At 41.4% G+C, this 14,796-nt stretch overlaps 1 pseudogene; it reads left to right on the top strand.

Annotated features, from left to right (window-relative positions):
* Positions 1 to 2,525: 2,525 nt before the first annotated feature.
* LOC101601640 lies at positions 2,526 to 4,458 on the top strand (annotated as a pseudogene).
* Positions 4,459 to 14,796: the final 10,338 nt, after the last annotated feature.

Below are 14,796 nucleotides of genomic sequence, written 5' to 3'. Positions count from 1 at the left end.
TCCATGATTGTGGTGGTTTGATTAAGGTGTCCCCCATAAACTTAGGTGTTCTGAATGCTAAGTTCCCAGCTGATGGAGATTTGGAAATTAATGCCTCCTGGAGGCGGTGTATTCTTGGGGGAAGGCTTATGGGTATTATAGCCAGTTCCCCCTTGCCAGTGTTTGGCACACTCTCTTGTTGCTATTGTCCACCTTATGTTGGCCAGGGGGTGATGTCCACCCTCTGCTTATGACATAATTTTCCCCTGCCATCATGGAGCTTCCCCTTGAGTCTCTAAGCCAAAAAAACCCTTCCCCCCCAAAAAAAGCTTCTCTAGGTTGGATGATTTCTGCCAGCTATGTGAACATGACTGCAACAATGATCATAATGTATCTTTTAAAATTTAATTAATTTATCTTTGACAATTTAATACATGTTAACAATGCATTTAAATCCCACTTTCTCTGCTCTTCTCCTATTTAAATCTTGCTATCCTGGGTATTCTCATTTTTATATCACATGTGGTCTTCTACCCTTAACCCTTAAAATACCTTTATTTCCCTTCTCATGGGCTTCTTTCTAATTTCCTTAGATCTATACTCCTATTTAAATACACATAAATACAAGATGCTAGAATATGCAAATGCAAGAAAATATGGGAAGTTTGACTTTCTGAGCCTGAGTTTTTACCTTATGATATTTTCCAGTTCCATCAATCTAGATGTAAATTTCATAATTTTATTTTTTTCATGGTTGAATAAAGATACATTGAGTATATGTACTACATTTTGTTATCTATTCATCAGTCGATGGACATCTAGGCTGATTCCATTTGCATGTTAATGTGAACAGAGTAGTAATTAACATGGATATGCAAGTATCACTGTAGTAAGATGTAGTGTTCTTTGGCAATGGTATAGCTGGGTCACATGGATGTTCTATTTTAGTTTTTTTTATAATTTTTTAATAATCTATTTTAGTTTTTTAAAAATTATTTTATATATTGACTCATTTGAGAAAGATATAATGAAAGAGGCGCGAGAGAGAGAGAGAGAATGAGAATAGGCATGCCAAGGTTTCTAGCCACTGCAAATGAACGCCAGATGCACTTTAACTGCTAAGCCATCACTTCAGCCAGCCCCTATTTTGGTTTAGAAACATCCATATGGATTTCCAAAGTGGCTGTGCCAGTTCACACTGCCACCAACAGTGAATAAGGGTCATTTCCGTGCCTCCTCACGAGCCTTGTGTGCTATTTGTTTTGCACACCCCACTCCCTGCCAAGGTAGGGTCTCACTATGACCCAGGCTGACCTGGAATTCACTCTGTAGTCTCAGGGTGGCCTTGAACTCACTACCTCTGTCTCCCAAGTGCTGGGATTAAAGATGTGTGCCACCATGCCCGGCCCTATTATTTGTTTTCTTGATGATAGTCATTCTGACTTGGGTGGGCTGGAATCTCAAAGCTATATTTATTTGCATTTCCCTGATGGCTAGGCACTTTTTTGTTTATGTTTTTCAAGGTGGGGTCTCTCTCTAGTCCAGGCTGACCTAGAATTCACTATGTAGTCTCAGGGTGACCTCAAACTCATGGTGATCCCCCTACCTCTCCCTCCTGAGTGCTGGGATTAAAGGTGTGTGCTTTAAAAGTATTTATTGGCCACTTGTATTCCTTCTTTTGAAAATTCTCTGTTAAGTTCCTTGGCTCTTTTATTTTTATTTATTTATTTATTTATTTATTTATTTATTTATTTATTTATTTATTTTTTGAGGTACAGTCATCCTCCTAACTCTGCCTCATAAGTGCTGGGATTAAAGGAGTAAACTACCACACCTGGCCCCTTGGCTCATTTTTTTTTATTGGGTTGTTTGTTTCTTTGTTTAGGTTTTTGAGTTCTTTCTATGTTCTAGATATTAATTCTCTCAGATATATAGGTGACGAATATTTTCTCCTATTATGTAGGCTGGCTTTTCATTTAATTAGCTATTTCCATTGCCAGAAAAGAAGAATTTTAATTTCATGTGGTCCCATTTGTTGATTGTGGGACTTATTTCACTAGTAACTAGAGTCCTTATCTATGTCTATCTGTTGAAGTCTCTCCCTTACCTTTCCACTAGCAGTTTCAGTTTCATCTTACGTTAAAAGCATTTGGTCGATTTAGAGTTAATTTTTGCACAGGAGAGAGGTGAAAATCTAGTTTCATTCTTCTAGAATGTGGATATCCACTTACCCCAGCACTATTTGTTGTTGAAAATGTCATCCTTTTTTTTTTTTTTGTTGTTGTTGTTTTTTGTTTTTTCGAGGTATTATCTCACTCTAGCTCAGGATGACCTGGAATTCACTCTGTATTCTCAGGATGGCCTCAAACTCTCAGCAATCCTCCTACCTCTGCCTCCCAAGTGCTGGAACTAACAGCATATATCACCATGCCTAGCTGAAGATGCCATCTTTTCTGCAATGTGTATTTTTCACATCTTTGTCAAAAATCAGGTGGCTGTATCTGTGTGAGCTTAGATATGGGTTCTCTATCTTATTCCATTGACTTATGTGTCTTTTAAAAGTATTTTATTTTAAGCACTTGCAGAAACTAGGAAGTGGTGATCAGTCTGCAGCACAGCGCAGAAGTCAAATGGACTGATTGGATCGGGAAGAAGCTTTCTATCAATTTGTAAATAACCTCAGTGAAGAAGACTTATGAGAGATAACAATTTATTAGGCACTCCAGGTGAAAGTACTGAGGAAGTGTTGCTGAGAAGACTACAGCAGATTAAAGAGGGTCCCCCGCCACAAACCTCAGATGAAAATAGAGGTGGCAATGCCTCGGATGATGTGTCCAATGGTGACTCTATAATAGACTGGCTTAACTCTGTCAGACAAACTGGAAATAGGACAAGAAGTGGTCAGAGAGGAAACCAGTCTTGGAGAGCAGTGAGCTGGACTAATCCAAACAGTGGTGATTTTAGATTCAGTTTAGAAATAAATGTTAACCATAATAATGGGCGCCAAACCCCAGAGAACGAAAATGAACCATCTACAAGACGTCCTAATGGAGAAAATGTGGAAAACAACAGCCAAAGGCAAGTGGAAAATGTAGGATCTGAATCAACATCTGCCAGACCATCTCAGTCAGAACGAAATTCAACTGAAGCATTAACAGAAGCACCACCCACAAGAGGTCAGAGGAGGGCAAGAAGCAGAAGCCCAGACCATCGGTGAACCAGAGCAAAGGCTGAAAGAAGTTGGTCACCTCTGCATCCAACAAGTGAAATTCCACGAAGATCTCATCATAGTATCTCATCTCAGACTTTTGAACACCCTTTGGTAAATGAGACTGAGGGCAGTTCTAGAACCCGGCACCATGTGACCTTGAGACAACAAATAACTGGGCCTGAATTGCTAAGCAGAGGCCTTTTTGCAGCTTCTGGATCAAGAAATGCTTCTCAAGGAGCAGGTTCTTCTGGCCCAGCTGGCGGTGGTGAATGCATGGGATTGGGCAGAGACCTCCAACCATAGTCCTTGACCTTCAAGTAAGAAGAGTTCGTCCTGGAGAATATCGGCAGAGAGATAACATAGCTATTTGAACTCGGTCAAGGTCTCAGACACCAAATAACACTGTCTGCTTATGAAAGCGAACGAGGAGGTTTTAAGCGTACATTTTCACGTTCTGAATGGGCAGGCGTGAGAACCTATGTTAGTACCATCAGGATCCCTATTCGTAGAATCTTAAATACTGGACTAAGTGAGACTACATCTGTTGCAATTCAGACTATGTTAAGGCAGATAAAAAATGACAGGTTTTGGTGAGCTAAGCTACTTTATGTACAGTGATAGTGATTCAGAACCCAGTGCATCAGTCCTGAGTCGAAGTACAGAAAGAGCAGAGTCACGGAAAGGAAGAGGGAACACTGGTGGTAGTGGCTCTGGTTCCAGCTCCAGCCCTAGTCCCAGTTCTAGTGGTGAAAGTTTAGAAAGTAGCTCAGAGGTGTTTGAAGGCAGCAATGAAGGAGGTTCCTCATCTGGCTCAGCAGGGGCCAGGCCAGAAGGTGGGCATAGGGCCCCAGTCACATTTGATGAAAGTGGCTCTTTGCCCTTCCTTAGTTTGGCTCAGTTTTTCCTTTTAAATGAGGATGATGATGACTAGCCTAGAGGACTCACCAAAGAACAGATTGACAACCTGGCAGTGAAGAAGTTTTGGTGAGGATGATGCATTAAAAACATGTAGTGTTTGCATTGCAGAATATACAGAAGGGAACAAACTTCGGAAACTACCTTGTTCCCATGAATATCACGTCCACTGCATCGACCGCTGGTTATCTGAGAATTCCACTTGTCCTGTTTGCCGCAGAGCAGTCTTAGCTTCTGGGAACAGAGAAAGTGTTGTTTAATTAAGATCTGGACTCAGCTGTGTAGCAAGAATAGTGATGGGCAAACAGGAATCATTTGCTTAATGTCCACTTTTTTGAGTGTTGCTTAAATGTAAGAACATGAATTGAAAAAAATTTATTATTTGCAAGAGGACACACACACACACACACACACACACACACACACACACGTGGGGGGGGGGGAGAAAATGGGTAAAAACGTTGGCTTTATGTTGTTACTGGGGAATTGAACCTGGGTTGTTAGACTTTGCAGGCAGATGCCTTAATCACTTAGCCATCTTTCCAGTTTCTATGTTCCTTTTTTTGAATTTTTTTAAAATTAAAAATTTTATTTAATTTTTTATTATTGACAACTTCCATAATTATAAACAATGAACTATGATAATTCCTCTGCCACACTTTCTCCTTTACAGTTCTTCTTTCTATCATATCCCCTTCCCCTCTCAGTCATCATCTTTTCTGCATGTTATACTGGTGTTGTGAGGTCTTGGATATCCAGACAATTTTTGTGCCTGGAAGAGTGCATTTTAAGGAGCCCTATCTTTCCTTTGGCTCTTAAGTTCTTTCTGCCACCTCTTTAGCAATGGGCCCCGAGTGTTGAGCACTTCTTGTCACTTCTTGTCAGCACTATAAGTACCTTTTGAGGTCATCCCAAAGGTCACCACCATTTGAAAAGAGAAGCTTCTCTAACCAAAAGTGAGAGTAGCATTAGTATATGGATATGAACATGAAGAGAAGTGCTTAGCATTTAGTCAGACACCAGCAGGTGTTACACCCCTAGGGCTCATGACTTCCCCCATCATAGGCTTTCAGTATTAGGCATGTACTCCCTCCCATGGACTAGGCCTCCAGTCCAACTAGAGAGTGGTTGTTTTCCCCCATAAAAGACTTGCCCAAGTTTCACTTTTTTGTTCATTTTGGCCTGGCTGTCCCAACTTAAGGCTTGGGGTGTCCACTGTTGTTTATCTCCACTGATGACTTCTTTCTTTCCCATGGAACTGCATGCTGCATAGCTTTTTCAAACTTTCTGTCAGCTGGTCTACAGAGAGGAGGTTTTAAGTTCAGCTTCAGCAAGATTTCTCAGTGACTTTGCAGCCTAAAAATGTATAGTATTCAGCAATAGGGTCTTACCATCTATTCCTGGTGGGAAACCAAGAGTGTCAGTGTTGCAGTCAGGTTAATATTGAAGCTAGAAGACATCTGACCAAGAGCAGCTTGTGGGAAAAAGGCTTATTTTTATTTAAAAATTTTTTGTTTATTTTTATTTACAAGCAACAGACAGAGAAAGAGGAGAGAGGAAGGGAGGGAGGGAGGGAGGGAGGGAGAGAGAGAGAGAGAGAGAGAGAGAGAGAGAGAGAGAGAGAGAGAGAGAAAATGGGTGTGCCAGGGCCTCCAGCCACTTCAAATAAACTCCAGATGTGTACGCCCCTTTGTGCATCTGGATAACATGGGTCCTGGGGAATTGAACCTCGAACTGGGGTCCTTAGGCTTCACAGGCAAGCGCTTAACCACCAAGCCATCTCTCCAGCCTGAAAAAGGTTTATTTTGGCTTACAGACTTGAGGGGAAGTTTCATCATGGCAGGGGAAAACAATGGCATGAGCAGAGGCTGGACATCATCTCCTTGCCAACATCAGGTGGACAACTGCAATAGGAGAATGTGCCAAACACTGGCAAGGGAAACTGGCTATAATACCCACAAGCCCATCCCCAATGATACATTCCCTTCAGGAGGCATTAATTCCAAAATCTCCATTAGCTGGGAACCTAGCATTCAGAACACCTAAGTTTAAGGGGGACACCTGAATCAAACTACCACATTCCGCCCTTGGCCCCCATAAACTGTTAACTATACATAATGTAAAATGCAATGCATTCATACAACTTTAAAAGTCCCCATATTTTTTATCAAGCTGAATGATGTTCAAACAATCCTATAATCAGAGATGTTTTAACTGAGCCATAACACCAACAAATTCCCCCCAAATCCATCATAACACAGAATAAACACACTGCAAAAGATGTCATTGGCCATAGCAAAGAAATATGCAACCAATACAAGATTTAAACAGGGTACACATCAAACTCTGTATCTTCAAGTCCAACAACTCTAGTCAGTGACAAATCCCCAAGTTTGATAATTTTAACCAGCAACAAGTCTCTGCCCCTCCAGCTAGGTTACTCACCATCCTAGAAAACTTCATCCAGGGCCAGAAGCTCTCCTTGTAGCCATCTTGTGGTCCCGGCATCTCCACTGGGTCTTCACTGCAACCCATGGTCCATCCTCATGACTCCATTGGGTCTTCATGTAGGCAATCCTTAGCAGTCCTGCTTCACACTGCGTATGGCTATTTCCAAAACACAAGACCATGTTTCAAATTCAATGACCCTCTCTTTCCTACATTTCTTTTTAAAATTATTATTATTTATTTATTTATATTTTTTTCATTTTCATAGCTTTCTTTATTCTTTTTTTTTTCTTTTCACAATTTTTATTAACATTTTCCATGATTATAAAAAATATCCTATGGTAATACCCTCCCTCCCCCCACACTTTCCCCTTTGAAATTCCATTCTCTTATTTTTTATTATTACATATGGACATATTTTTTCTTTTAAAGATATTTAATTAATTAATTTATTTGAGTGTGAGGGTGGGGGGAGAGAATGGGCACACCAAGACCTCTATCCACAGCAAACAAACTCCAGATGCATGCAACACCTTGTGCATCTGGCTTATGTGGGCTCTGAGGAGTCAATCTGGGTCCCTAGGCTTTGCAGACAAGTGCCTTAACAGCTAAGCCATCTCTCCAGCTCATATTTTTGATTTTTCAGAGAATTCTTTGCAGGACAGGAAGCTTGGAGGAATGGGAATTATTGGGGATGGGGTCACGGAACTCCTTCTAGAGTACAGAACACCTGGATGAAAGCTGAGGAGCCCTTCTTCCTTGAGTTGGAAGAGGGGACCAGGAGGACACAAGCCTGGGAACATGTGGGAGCCATGGAGTCAAGTGTCAACAGGCTGTGGTGTTCCACAGAGAGAACAGACTGCAGTATGGGGGAGGCTGGGCATATATATATATATATTTTATATTTTATCTATTTGAGAGCAACAGACAGACACAGAGAAGAGGCAGATACAGAGAGAAGGGCATTCCAGGGCCTCCAGCCATTGCAAACGTAATCCAGATGCATTCACCACCTTGTGCATCTGGCTTATGTGGGTCCTGGGGAATACAATCCTCAAACTGGGGTCCTTAGGCTTCACAGGCAAGTGCTTAACTGCTAAGCCATCTCTCCAGCCCAAGATATGGACATATTCAGTATGTAAACATCACATGTTGGTATGATCCTTTCTCTCCTCCTTGTTCTTTTTCTGAAGAGGCCTTCCTCACTGGGGATGCAGGACAACCACATGGGTACTGTGGGTCATGCATTATGGGGCAACAGTCAGTTATGGGCAATGTCTCCATGCAAAATGTCCCAACTTGTGGCTCTAACCATCTTTCCACCCCCTCTTTGGTAAAATTCCCTGAGCCATGCTAAAAGAATTTTAAGTCTACTTCAGTGATGGCCACTTAGGAGCATCTAGATGTCTGGTTTGTAGGTGTTGAGTGTCCTCAGTATCTTTCTCCATCACCCTTGGGCATATATCAGCTTAACTAAGAGAGAAGCATTCTTGCTCATTTCCCCAATTCCTCTGTGGTTTCAGCTGGGGCTGGGGTGGACTGCACTGGATTGTTATCTCCTCAAGTCCAGTTCCCATATGAGAAAGAGAAGCAGATTCTCCAAAGGAGAGTGAAATCAGTGCCAGTTAAACGGGATAACCATTATTAATTTAGAGAAAATTAAAAGGGTTTAGACACTTTTATAGTGTAAGGTTAGTGGGAGATTGACAATGGGAAGCAGAATCATTATCTGGATATGATTCTGATTCATTTCCCAGTTCCAGATATGGTTTCTTTTCCACTAAGCAGATCTGTTGGCCAATCCAAGAACAGTTGGTTACCCATCATGGCTGTATGCCACTATTGCACTTATGTGAACATCATGTCAGGTTGTTTGCTTCTGAGCTGTTTAGACTTTGAGTTGTTTGGGCAGATGTTGTCCACTTTCCTCTGGTATCTCATGTAGTGCCTTCCAGCACTAGATGGGCTAATTATCTGAGGACTGGCTCTCTCTGGATTCCAGTCAGGTCTCTCCATGGTCCGTGCCACAGTGATTGGTTTCTTCAGCAGTAGGGTCTTACCATTAACCTTTGGTGGGTAATTGAACGCTCTGACAGAAGTCTGTCTTGTTTGTTTTGGGAGATCTAGTAGGTTCCTCTGATCACAGCTCATGTGGATGTAGACCACATCCTGGTACACTGTACACATTCAATCAAAAATAGCCCCAAGTATGTATGCAAGAGTAGTTATTATAATGACCAGATCCTCTATCAACAAAGAGGTTAAGATTTCTGGTCTGTTGAGGGATCCAAGTCAGCTTGCGACCAAGTGAGACCCTTCCCTGGTGCAATCCCAGTTACCTTGGATGATTTTGATCTCAGTCAAGTTGCTGCCTGGGTCGTCGGGCTGCTGTTCTGATTTCTGGAGCTGGGCACTTGCTTTTCCTGTGGGGCAAACCGAGCCTGGCAAGAGTGGCCCTGCAGATCAGCACCCCTACTGCTGGAACTGCTGCTGCTAAAGCTGCCACTGCTGGGTCTGTAGCTGCTGCTGCTGAAGCTGCTGCTGCTGGGCCCACTCCTGCTGCTGCCTCTGCTGCTGCTGTAGCTGCCACTGCTGGAGCCACCACTGCTGCTGAAGCTGCTGCTGCTGTGTCCACTGCTGCTGCTGCCACTGAAGCTGCTGCTGCAGGATCTGCCGCTGCTGCTGCTCCTGGGTCTGCTGCTGCTGGGTCTGCCGCTGCTGCTGCGACTGGAGTTGCTACTGCTGGGGCCGCTGTTACTGGTGCCGGAGGCGCTGATGTTGCTCCCGGACTCTGCTCCTGCTTGGGTTCCGCTGTTGGCCCAAGTTGGCGTGACCAGTCCTGGGACTGCTGCTCTGTTTGCCAGAGCTGGGCTCAGGTGGTGGGGTAGGGGAGGGAGCCGCAGCTGCTCTGGTTCTCTCACTGTTCCACGTGTGCTTCTACCTGGTGGTCTGCTCCTCCGTTGCTCACTGCCGCTCTCCTTTCACGTTTCCTGAGTTACGGAGAGTGCCGGTGTGAGTGGAAAATCCCCGCACCTGGCTTTTCCTGTGGCTGGAGCTGAGTCTGGCCGCTTTCTGGTGCACCGCCACCACTGCGGTTGGTGGAGCTTCCAGAGCTGCTTTTGCCGACCTGTGCAGGCTCTGGATGCTCTGGATCTCTCCGACTTCTCTGCTGCCGCTTCAATTTCCTATACACCTCACTTTTAGTAAAAGTGTGTATTTTGGTGAGTTTTTTTGGTCTTTTTTTCCCCCCTAGGCTGCTTTGGTGTGGTACCTATGCCGCCATCTTAACCGGAATGTGTTTGTCATTTGTATGTCTTCCTGTAATAACTCCCTATTCAGTTCTCTGCCCCACTTTGTGAGTGAGTCTTTTGATTTTTTTTTTAATTTTAATTTTTGGTTTTTCAATGTAGGGTTTCACTGTAGCCCAGTATGTAGTCTCAGGGTGGTCTCAAACTCATGGTGATCCTCCTTTCTCTGCCTCCCAAATTCTGGGATTAAAGGTGTATGCCACCATGCCTGGCTTGATTTTTTTTATTGTTTAGTTTTTTGAGTACTTTGTAGATTCTAGAAATTAAGCCTCTGTCAGTTGTATAGCCAGCAAAAATTTTCTCCTATTGTGTGGGTAATCTATTGGCTCTGATTATGGTACGTTGTCTCTGAAAAAAACTTTTCAGCATCATGAGATCCCAATGGTTGAGTGATTGTTTAAGTTCCTGAGCTACTAGGGTTTTGTTAAGAAAGTTTTTCTCCATTCCTATACCATGGAAAGTTCCTCCTATTTTTTTTTTCTTTTTGTTTTGTTTATTTTTATTTATTTATTGGAGAGCAGCAGACAGAGAGAGAAAGAGGGAGGAAGGGAGGGAGAGAGGGGGAGAGAGAGAGAGAAAGAGAAAGAGAGAGAGAAAGAGAGAATGGGCACACCAGGGTCTCCAGGCACTGCAAAACAAACTCCAGATGCATGCTGCCCCCTTGTGCATCTGGCTTACGTGGGTTCTGGGGATTCAAGCATTAAACTAGGCTCCTTAGGCTTCACAGGCAAGCCGTTTCTTCAGCCCTGTTCCTCCTATTTTTTTTTAATTCCAGTAGCAAAAGAATTTTAGGTCTTATATTGAGGTCTTTGATCCATTTGGACTTGATTTTTATGCATGACAAGTGTGGGTCTAGTTTTATTTTTCTGCATATGGTTATGGTTTGTCCAGCACCATTTGTTGAAGATACTGTCTTTTCTCCATGGTACATTAGTAGGACCTTTGTTGAAGATCAAGCAGCTGTAGTTACTTGACCTAAAGTCCGGGTCCTCAGTTATGTTCCACTGGTCTATATTCCTGTTTTTTTTTTTTTTTTTTGCTTTTCAAGGTAGGGTCTCACTCTGGCTCAGGCTGACCTGGAATTCACTATGTAGTCTCAGGGTGGCCTTGAACTCTCAGTGATCCTCCTACCTCTGCCTCCCGAGTGCTGGGATTAAAGGCGTGCGCCACCATGCCCGGCCTTATATTCCTGTTTTTATTCCAGTCCTGTCTTTGTTACTATGGCCTTATTATATACCTTTAGATCAGGTAAGGTGTTTCTTTTGCTGAGATTATGCTTAGGTGTCCCAGGCCTGCTGCCACTCCATATGAATTTTGAGATTACTTTTTCTATCTCCATGAAGAATGATGCTGGAGTTTTTAACTGGTTCTGCATCAAATCTGTATATTGCTTTTGGTAGGATTGCCATTTTCATAATGTTGATTCTGGATATCCATGAGCATGGGAGGTATTTCCATTTTCTGAAGACCTCAATTTCTCTCTTCAGTCAGTGTTTTTATATTTTCATTATATATATATTTCACATCCTTAGTTAGTGTTATTCCAAGGTATTTAATTTTTTTTTGTTGCTACTGAAAATGGGACAGTGTCACTAATTTCTTTCTCTGTATCTTTGTCCTTTGCATATAGAAAGGCTCCTGTTTTTTGTGCATTGATTTTGTATCTTTCTACCTTTAAGAGTTTTGAGATAGAGGCTCTTGGGTCACTTATGTATATGATCATCTCATTTGCAAATAGGGCCAACTTGAGTTCTTCTTTTCCAATTTGTATCCCTTTTATTTCTTTCTCCTGTTTTATTTCTTGGGCTAGGACTTCTAGTACTATGTTGAAGAGCAGAGGTGAGAATAGGCTCCCCTGCTTTGTTTCTGATCTTAATGGGAATTCCTTGAGTCTTTCCCCATTATGTATTATTTGGGCTTTAGGTGCTTTATATATAACTTTTATTATGTTGAGATATAAACTGTCCATGCCTATTCTTTTCAATGTTTTGATCAGTAAGTGATGTTGCGTTCTGTTGAAGGCCTTTTCTGCATCTTTTGAAATGATCATGTGGTTTTTGTGATTAAGCTTATTTATATGGTATATTACATTGACAGATTTCCATATGTTGAACCAATCCTGCATTCCTGGAATGAAGCCTACTGGGATGAAGGTGAATAATGCTTTTGATGTGTTGTTGAAATCAGTTTGCAAGGATTTTGTCCAGGATCTTTGCTTCAAAGTTCATCAGGGAAATGGGCCTATAGTTTTCTTTTCTCGTATCTCAGTCTGGTTTTAGTATTAGGGTTATACTAGTTTCATAAAAGGAGTTGGAGAGCTTTCCTTGTTCTCTAATTATGTGGAATAGTTTGAGAAAAATTGGTCTCAGTTCTTCCATGAAGGTTTGATAGAATTCAACTGAGAAGCTATCTAGTCCTGGACTCTTCTTTTTGGGGAGGTTTTGATCACATTTTCAATCTTGATGGGTATAATAGATTTGTTTAGGAGATTAATATGCTGTGAGTTTAGTTTTGGTAGGTGGTATGTGTCAAAGAATATATCCATTTCTTTAAGATTATGCAGTTATGTGGAGTAGAAGTTTTCAAAGTAAGTTCTGATGATTTTTACAATTTCACTTATGTCTATTGTGCTTTCACTTCTTTCATTTCTAACTTTGTTAATTTGAAGTATTTCTCTTTTTTTCTTTCACCTGATTAAATTGGCCAAGAGTTTATCAATCTTTTTTATTTTTTCAAAGAACCAGCTCTTTGTTTCATCAATTTTCTTAGTTTCCGGTTCATTAATTTCTGCTCTGTTCTTGATTATGTCTTTCCATATGGACCTTTTGGGTTGGATTCTAGTTGTTTTCCCTATGCCTTTAGACAGATGGTTAGGTTATTGATTTGGGATCTATGTCTTTGTTAAGATGTCATTTAGTGCTATGAATTTTTCCCTAAGGAATGCCTTCATTGTGTCCCATAAATTTTGGTGCAATGTGTTCTCATTGTCATTTAATTCTAGATATTTTACAATTTCACCCACTACTCATTTATTGTTTAAAAGTGTGTTGTTCAGTCTCCAGGAGCTGATGGAGTTCCTAGCACATCTCTTTTTAATTTATAGCTTTACATAATTGTGGTCTGATATCATGTAGGAAATTATGTCAATTTTCCTAAATATATGGAGGCAGGCTTTATGGCTCAGTATATGGGCTACTTTGGAGAAGGTTCCATGGGCTGCTAAGAATAGGTATTCTGTAGCTTTTGGGTAGAATGTTCTGTAGATGTCCATTAGGTCTAGTTGATCTATGGTCTTGTTTAACTCTCTTATTTCCCTATTGATTTTCTGTTTGAACAATCTGTCTATTAATGATAGTGGAGTATTGAAGTCCCCAACTATGACAGTGTTGTTGTTTATTTCTGTTTTGTTGTCAAGTAGGTTTTGTTTTATGAGTTGTGGTGCACCTGTGTTTGGTGCATAAAGATTGATGATTGTGATAACCTTTTGTTGGATCATTCCTTCTTCGTATTTTTTGATTACCTTTGGTTTAAAGTCTATTTTATCTGATATTAGTATCACAACATCTACTTGTTTCATACTTTCATTCACTTGGAATATCATTTTCCACCTTCTTGCCCTGAGAAGGTATCTGTCTTTAGTGGTGAGGTGAGTTTCTTAAAGACAGCAGATTGAGAGGTCACTTTTTCTGATCTACCCTGTTTTCTCATGTCTCTTGATAGGTTAATTAAGACCACTAATGTTTAGGGTAATAATTGTGATGTTTGATTTAATCCCTACTATAATGTTGTGCTTTATGTATTTGGTGTTTTCTTGGACTTTGTAGTTTTTTAAAAATTTAATTTAATTTTTTCTCATTTTTTGAATATATATTTCTGTTTTATGATGGCATTGAGATCCTTTTCAAAGTCTCTATGTAAAATGACTTCCATAAAAGAACTTTTACATTTAAGAATTAATTGCTCTTTTTTTTTTTTTATAAAGCAGGGTTAGTTCTTCAAGATAAGTTTGACTCAAACTCCTGGAGGCAAACGACACTTCCACCTCAGTCTTCCTGGAAGCTCAGCTTACAGGCATAGGCCATTGTGCCACCTCTTGTCCAATTCTTCCTTTGCTTCTTGGTTACCTGAGTTGTTTCTTCAGAAAGCAAATGCCTTAGTCAACTCTTCAGGGGGCAGGGAGCACCATTCAAGTGATCCAAGTGGGACTTCAGAACATGTCAGTTCCGACTTACTCCACACATATGAATCATCCTCCCCTGGGTACAACTCAGGGTCCACGTCAGTCTCCAGATCAGAACCACGAGGTTCACATCCTGTCAGAGGTGGATCCTCAGAAGAGCTCATGGCGCATGGAGCTCCTTTTTCAAATCTGGATGCCAGGCCATCCTTCTTCACCACCATCGACTTCATCTGGTATGTGGTGCACGTTCCTGCACAGTCCTCCTTCCCCTTCACTCTCGAGGCCACAGGGGTGTCCCTCAAGCACTTCTCTCCCCCTATAGGAATGGGACTGGGGACTCCATCTCCACTCTGCTGGAGCACACCCTGCATGGAAGACTGAGTAGTAGTGTTTCCAGTGACGCATGGGTTCATTTCTGCACATATTTTATTTTCCAGGCTGATGTCTGCTCAGAGATGGGAAGATGCTCAGTGGCTTATGGGGAAGACCTGCAAAATCTGAACCAGAAGATGCTCTCTTTCTCATTTTTTTTTCTTTTCTAAATTTTTATTAACATTTTCCATGATCAATTTTTAAAAACATTTTCCATGATTATAAAAAATATCCCATGGTAATACCCTTCTTCCCTCCCTTTCCCCTTTGAAATTCCATTCTCGATCATATCTCCTCCCCATCTCAATCAGTCTCTCTTTTATTTTAGTGCCATCATCTTTTCCTCCTCTTATGATGGTCTTGTGCAGGTAGTATCAGGCACT

Source organism: Jaculus jaculus, chromosome 7, assembly GCF_020740685.1.
Source record: "Jaculus jaculus isolate mJacJac1 chromosome 7, mJacJac1.mat.Y.cur, whole genome shotgun sequence".
Taxonomy (NCBI): Eukaryota; Metazoa; Chordata; class Mammalia; order Rodentia; family Dipodidae; genus Jaculus; species Jaculus jaculus.
This window is presented reverse-complemented; position numbering and strand designations above follow the sequence as displayed.